This window comes from Boleophthalmus pectinirostris, unplaced genomic scaffold (genome assembly GCF_026225935.1).
Source record: "Boleophthalmus pectinirostris isolate CB_2022bp ecotype Guang Dong unplaced genomic scaffold, ASM2622593v1 HiC_scaffold_8, whole genome shotgun sequence".
In the NCBI taxonomy this organism is placed as follows: Eukaryota; Metazoa; Chordata; class Actinopteri; order Gobiiformes; family Gobiidae; genus Boleophthalmus; species Boleophthalmus pectinirostris.
The window spans coordinates 39,423,956-39,431,834 of record NW_026571515.1 but is presented as its reverse complement, the minus strand read 5'-3'; the positions used below and the strand labels follow the sequence as shown (position 1 = coordinate 39,431,834).

Genomic DNA, 7,879 nt, shown 5'->3' with positions numbered 1-7,879 from the left:
GAGTAATCCTTTATTATTAGTCTGTCTATATCTCAAAGGTCAAAATGCTCTGTTCCACCTTGTGATGTCATAGTCAGGCTGGCATCACCTAGTGCCAGAGTCTACAGCAAGCTGCTGTAGTGCCAGTGACATCACATTTCATTCCAGTGGAACATCTATATGTGAAGACACAGAAGTGTCTGATGTAGCTGTATTGTCACTATACCAGAGGGTTGTCAGATCCCTTCAGTGTTGAGTGCATTGTCTCCATTCAAATCCAACATGTTGTTGTTGTGGCCGAGAGGTTAAGGCGATGGATTTGAAATCCATTGGGGTCTGCCCGCGCAGGTTCGAATCCTGTCAACAACGAAGGGCTTTCTATTATGCATAAAGACAGAGTCTTCAAACACAGGTCGACAGGGAGAGTGAAGGCCAGTGTTTGAGACAGTGTGTCAAAGGAGCTTATCCAGGGCGGCTGCTGAAAAGCCTACATCAGGGCAGAACACTGCAAAACCGACCTGGTTCAGTTCAGCATCAGAGATCGAGCTGGCAGTGGTGGGAGTTAAACCCACACCCCCGAAGGGACTGGAGCCTTAATCCAGCGCCTTAGACCACTCGGACACACTACCACGTACATGAGAGCTCCATGTGACTTCACTGTGTGAGGTTACTTTGTGAGGTCATTTTACGTGGTCTCTGGGAGGTTACCGCAATACTGTCTATTTGCTTTGCTTGCTGACTTCCTTTCATAATTTGAGTTGAGTTGAGTTGAGTTCGTAGCTGAAGTCTGAATTTCCCATATGGTCTAGCGGTCAGGATTCCTGGTTTTCACCCAGGCGGCCCGGGTTCAACTCCCGGTATGGGAAGTCGTAGCTTTTGGGATCAACAGTAGTGGCTTATATGCACTCAATCATTCTCTGTCTTACTACTGCTAGCTGTCTGTGGTTTTGATATGATTTTGTCTGTCACTGCCACCTTGTGATGGTGGTAGAGTGGATAGCATAGCAGCCTTTGAGACCCTTTGAGGAGACTGTGATGTCAGCGTGAATGGAACGTGATGCCACTGTGTGACAAACCATTCAAGTTGCGATGGTGGTATAGTGGTTAGCATAGCTGCCTACTGAGCAGTTGAACTGGGTTTGATTCCTGGCCATCGTGATCTTTGGTTGTGAATAATGGTGATTTCCATGTGTTTGGGGGGAGTACATGTGTGTGGAATTCATACCTTTGTAGCTCTTCATAGCTAGTGCACATATACAGCTCTTGAAGTATACTCCGGGGGAATTTGACCTTTGCATTTAACCCATCCTTCAGTGTCATTGGACCAGCTGGTCAGGTGCATGTGAGGACCATAAACTGTATAAAAAAGTAGATTAAGCGAGTGTGAAATCACCCATATCATTAAGTGCCACTCAAATGAAGCTTGTGATACTAACAGTTGCAGGGGCAAATTTGGAGCCAGGCTCAATATTAGGAATAGGACTTTTTTGGGACAAAATAACGGAAAAAAAACAACAAAACACCAGGATCATGTAGAGTGGGTTAATACAAACATTTTAAGACCAAAATGAGGAGGCTCACAGCAGCAGTCACAGAGAGAGGGGCCCCAGTATTCCATTGTAAGTCAATGGGAGTCAGGGTCAGATGGAGCCAAAAGAACCACATGTGAACTTCCTATTTGGAACACTGTGGCTAGTGCATCAGCTATGTCCATATATATTTATACAAACAGTCTATGGTGAGGACCCATCTTCAGATCTTGAGCTGGTCTTCATCAGGACAACTGGAGATGGTAGATCTTTTGTTGTAGTCCTGCATAATGCTGCACTTCTGTACCTGTCCACCAGATGTCACCAAGTCTTCATGCTTAGGGAATAACTAGAATAGCAAAATACTAAAAATAAATAAACATTTTAATCAGATTTTAAAGCTTATCCAAGATGCACATGGAGCCTTGTGCAGTGGTAGAAGTAAAAGTAAAAGTAGTAAAGTACTTTACTTAAATAAAAATTTTTACGTATCTGTATTTTACATAAGTACATTTTAAAGTGAATACTTTTTCACTAGCAAGGACCAGGCCACAATAATGGAATATGATAAAGATGTTTATTGACAGTGGATAGATGTGATGCTGGGGGGAGACGCAGGGTGGGGGTACAATCTCCAATCCAAAATGGTCACCCATCTGAATCAGAACCCCCCCGCCCTCCTTAAAGATGATGTCTTCAGGCTGAAGGATGCACGAAAGACACGAGGAGGGAGGGAGAGAGTCAAGAGAGCTGACACAGTGTTGTCGGGACAGGTTGTATAAACAGGGCTTCTGGGTAATTGAAGTCGTGGATGGGATAAACTGTGTTTGGCTGGAGAGGAGGTTGAGGTGTGTTCCAGCTCCTGAATCTCGATTGATCATATTAACAACATTTACTTTTACTTCATTACATTTGAGAGCAGATATCTGTACTTTCTACTCCACTGCATTTTTTTTAACTGGAATGAAAAGTAAAAGTATTTTTATTATATTATAGTTTGAGAGCTGCTGAAAAGGCTGAGAGTTTATTTTTCACACATTCAGAATTTGAGCAAACAAAAATACAAACATCTAGAAAAAACAATTGATTCTGTTGTTTCTGCTGAACAAAATTCAGCACAAATTAACAAAATCACTACATTTGAAGCTTTATAAGACTGCAGGGAATAGTTTTACTTTTTACTCTCTAAGTCAATTTTTAAACAGGCATTTTAATCTGTACTTTTACTCAGTATTGGGAGTAATGCATTATAAAAGTAACAAATTACAGTAATGTGTTGCTTTTTGCAGTAACGCAGTAGTGTGGCATTACAGGGAAAAAGTGGTAATATTTTACTTGGTACAAATGTCAGTAAAGAGCGTCACAATGCATTTTTAACCTGGATTGAAGTGGTGGGTTTTTCGTTTTTCTTCATACATATCAGCAAAAAATCAGCAGCGGTGAACGCCATCGTTACGGTTCTGAGTGTCGGGACGGGCCCAGAGGTGCACCCGTGTAGACCGTCGGGTGACCACGGGCGAAAGGACCAACAGAGAGCTCCGCACTCCATGGGGCGAATCGCAGCTGATGCCCAATCGGGCTTTGCCTTCCCACCTGCTCCACGGGCTCAGGGTTTTCTCAGGGGCGGACCTAGTTTCCAAGTCCTAGTCCGAGATTAGTCCAGGTTTGGTCCTGGTTTAGTCCTGGTTCAGTTCTGGTTTAGACCTGGTTTATTTCTGGTTTAGACCTGGTTCAGTCCTGTTTCAGTCCTGGTTTAGTCCTGGTTTAGATCTGGTTCAGTCCTGGTTTAGACCTGATTTAGAACTGGTTTAGTCCTGGTTTAGTCCTGATTTAGACCTGGTTTAGTCCTGGTTTAGTCCTGATTTAGACCTGGTTTAGTCCTGGTTTAGTCCTGGTTTAGACCTGGTTTAGTCCTGGTTTAGTCTTGGGTTAGACCTGGTTTAGACATGGTTTAGACCTCGTTTAGTCCTGATTTAGACTTGGTTTAGTCCTGGTTTAGTCTTGGGTTAGACCTGGTTTAGACCTGGTTTAGTCCTGGTTTAGTCCTGGTTTAGTCCTGATTTAGAACTGGTTTAGTCCTGGTTCAACAAATGACTCTGAAATGACAGGAACAAATCATAAATAACACAGTGAAGTGAAGTAACTTGCCCAACAGTGCTTTTACTTGAGTAGATTTTTGCTCTGGTATCTGTACTTTTACTTAGGGAACAAACTTGAGTAGTTCTTGCAGCACTGTTGTAGAGTTAGTCCGTGGCATTGGGTCTAACGTCGCTTTGACCTTATTACTTCTAGTATTTCTAATGATCTTGGTTAAGGTGAGGAATACTTTAAAGTCCCCGCAGGGAAATCAAGAATGTTTTTCAACAGTTGGTCTGATGTAAACATAGAGCCACTTTAAACTCATTTACTCTTAATTATGTTGCCTTTATGAGCTCAGACACATTCTCTCCTTAATGACCGTGACCCACTTTTCACACAAACACAACACGCTTTTAAAAAGAACTTCAAATATAACCTCAGTAAATACTTGAAATATACTTGAAAAACACGTTCTTAGTCACAACTCGAGAGATCTGATTCAAATGTGTATTGGGGAATTGTTTTGGTTATTGATATAAAGTGCTTCTTGTCTCCATGGAGATGTTATAGCTTTGCCTGGAATGTTCCACAGTATGTCTGAAATGTATCTATCAAGCATTTATTTGACTACAAGTGTTTTTGGGTTAGCTCAAAAATACAGGTGTTCTCACTGTGAGCGTGGTTGCCTCTCCAGAGATCTGACCTATAACTTGACCTGATGTCATCACCTGCCTGTGCCATACGTTTCCAACAGATCAATATCTCCATGGAGACAAGAATCTTTTAAACACGTTTAAAGGGCCTACACTATTTTCTGATCTTTGTTATAATGTTGGTTCCTCGTCAAAAACCGACCTGGAGTTCAGGCTCTCTCTGTTCTGTTCTGGGGTAATACGGGAAGTGCTCCACTGTGTTTTTAAACTCCATACACATTCACTTGAATAATTTGGATAATTTCAAACCTGGAAGTGCTAATCTCTACTCAACTAAAGGTAAAAAGCAGCTGTTAACTTAAAAAAAAAAAAAAAAAGCCACTACATGGATTGGATGGAGACCACTGGGAATTCCAGGAGCCACAGGGGGGCACCAGTCACAAACACTGTCATTGTGTCCTTAGGCAAGGCACTTCACCCACATTGCTTAGTATGAAAGTGGTGTGTGTGTGTGTGTGTGTGTGTGTGTGTGTGTGTGTGTGTGTGTGTGTGTGTGTGTGTGTGTGTGTGTGTGTGTGTGTGTGTGTGTGTGTGATGGTCGGAGGGACTGATGGCGCTGATTGGCAGCCTCACTTCCATCAGTCTGTCCCAGGGCAGCTGTAGTACAGTAAAGTAGTAAACTACAGTAGTAGTTTACCACCACTGAGTGTTGAGTGAATGAAGAATGAACTGTAAAGCACTTTGGGTATCTTGAAAGGCGCTACATAAATAATAATAAAATTATTAATACATGACATCACAAGGTGGAACAGAGTATGTAGAATATGTATGAATGAAACAAAACACTACTCCAGGTCTATTTATGACATAATAACAACATTATATTAAAGGTGCATTGTGTACATTTTCAGGCAGAGGGTCTGCCACCTGCTCCATGGAGATGGTACTACTTTGTCTGAAATGTTTCAGAGTGTGGCATTATATTTTTTCCATCTTCTGTTCATTCAATTATAGGTGTTTGTATTGCTCAAAGAACACGCTGGTGGCATCTCCTGCTTTATATCGTCATGGAGACAAAAATGTGACAGACCCTCCACCAGAAAAGTTACACAGTGCACCTTTAAACTTCATAATAAACATGCGTTTTGGGATCTTTAATTCTTACAGTGCATTCACAACAGAGAATTACAACTCACCCTTATGTAACAGATAATACTCCCTACAACTGTACAACAACTCACCCTTATGTAACAGATAATACTCCCTACAACTGTACAACAACTCCCTTATGTAACAGATAATACTCCCTACAACTGTACAACAACTCACCCCTTATGTAACAGATAATACTCCCTACAACTGTACAACAACTCACCCTTATGTAACAGATAATACTCCCTACAACTGTACAACAACTCACCCTTATGTAACAGATAATACTCCCTACAACTGTACAAACAACTCACCCTTATGTAACAGATAATACTCCCTACAACTGTACAGCAACTCACCCTTATGTAACAGATAATACTCCCTACAACTGTACAACAACTCACCCTTATGTAACAGATAATACTCCCTACAACTGTACAACAGCTCACCCTTATGTAACAGATAATACTCCCTACAACTGTACAACAACTCACCCTTATGTAACAGATAATACTCCCTACAACTGTACAACAAATCTCCCTTATGTAACACATAATACTCCCTACAATTGTACAACAACTCACCCTTATGGAACAGATAATACTCCCTACAACTGTACAACAACTCACCCTTATGGAACAGATAATACTCCCTACAACTGTACAACACCTCCATGGAGATGGTTAAGTTTACAATACTGTAAAAAAGCAAAAAGGAAATAATTAAATCGTCATGGAGACAAAAATGTAGATGGAACCTTCACCAGAAAAGTTACACAGTAACTTTACACTTTATAAAAGTCCATTTTGTGTCATCTTTATTTATATTTAATGATTACAGTGTATTCACAAAAGAGAATTAGATCATTTCAAATATTTTCTTTAAAAATCCATGACCATATTATGAAACCTGGCGTCTGTTCAGACCTTCATAAATAATGTTTGTGGTTTACAATGAGCTTTGTTGTTGCTTAATTGTGTGTAATACTGGCACCGGGCCTGTGCTCTGAACGCATCCAGACTCTGATCCTCCAAACAGACCGAGGCTGGCAGCAGAGCGTCCCATACGGCTCAAACTCTCTGAATTATTTGGTCATTAAGAGCCATCAGAAAGCAGCAAACGCAGCTGTATCAAACCATGAAAATGATCCGGTTCCTAGTCCAACGAGGTTCATTTGTTCTTCTGATAATTTATGTTGTTAGGTTCTTTTTTCAGACCAAGAGTTTGTTTTCATACCTGACAGTTTGGACTGCTCCCTGCGCTCGTCCTCAGAGTGCTCATGTGATGTTGCTGTCAGTGGTGCAGTGGGGAGTTTTTCAGTGGTTGCATGCAATGTGTGACGTCATCAATGAAGCATAAAGATTGTTAGTTTTTTTTTTTTTTTAAACAACAACAACAACAACAAAAACATCACTTTCAGTACAAATATAACAGTGCCAGCCCAGTAAAAATCTGTAATATTTGATGTTTTTTTTTTACTCAAAATGAATGCAGAATCATGATATTAATGTTTATAATCACCTACAGAACATAAATCATACACTCCAACACATGAACCAGTACTAAACCAGGACTAAACCAGGACTAAACCAGGTCTAAACCATGTCTGAACCAGGACTAAACCAGGACTGAACCAGGACAAAACCAGGACTAAATCAGGATTAAATCAGAACTGAACCAGGACTAAACCAGGACTGAACAAGAACTATAACAGGAGTAAACCAGGACTAAACCAGAACTGAAACAGGACTCATGTCAGGACGGGCTCGGAGGTGACCGCAGGAGAAAGGACCGATGGAGAGCTCCGCACTTCACGAAGGTAAACGCGGCAACTGCCCAATCGTGTTTGGTGAACACCTTGCTTGGGGTTCTCTCTCTCTTAAGTCCAAGATTAGTCCTGGTTTAGACCTGGTTCAGTTCTGACCCACCCACAGTGTTGGGGAGTAACAGATTACATGTACCGGAGTTACGTAATCAGAGTACAAATTATGAGTAACTGTATTCAGTTACAGTTACTGTTTCAGTGAGTGGTGATTGGATTACAGTTACTTGGGTGAAATAAATGGATTACACAAAGGTATTTTCCTGTTTCATTTTGGGCTATATCCCTTCTTTTTTTTTTTTTCGGTAATTCCACTCATTGCCAGACACTAAACCAGGACTGAACCAGGACTAAAACCAGGTCTAAACCAGGTCTAAACCAGGTCTAAATCAGGTCTAAAACCAGATCTAAACCAGGACTAAACCAAGACTAAACCGGGACTAAACCGGGACTAAACTATGTCTCAAATATGATTTAAGAGAACTAAACTATGCCATGTGGAACCGTGTCTCCTCCTCTTCTATCAATACTATTTTTAATTTGGTTAAGTAAAGTCTGGGCTTTACTTTAAGTATTCAGATTACGTTACTCACTTTAAGTAATTTAATGGATTATGTTACAAACTACATTTTGGGGTATGTAATCTGTAATCTGTAGGGGAATAC

General features: G+C 40.9%; 3 non-coding genes across 3 annotated transcripts; 2 read left to right on the top strand and 1 right to left on the bottom strand.

Annotated features, from left to right (window-relative positions):
- The first annotated feature begins 266 nt into the window (after positions 1–266).
- On the top strand, positions 267–348 carry trnas-uga (transfer RNA serine (anticodon UGA)). The gene has a single exon. It is a non-coding gene; the product is annotated as a tRNA-Ser (tRNA).
- A 178-nt stretch (positions 349–526) lies between these two features.
- trnal-aag (transfer RNA leucine (anticodon AAG)) lies at positions 527–608 on the bottom strand. Its single transcript has one exon. It is a non-coding gene; the product is annotated as a tRNA-Leu (tRNA).
- Positions 609–773: 165 nt separating this feature from the next.
- Positions 774–845, top strand: trnae-uuc (transfer RNA glutamic acid (anticodon UUC)). Its single transcript has one exon. It is a non-coding gene; the product is annotated as a tRNA-Glu (tRNA).
- The last annotated feature ends 7,034 nt before the right edge of the window (positions 846–7,879 follow it).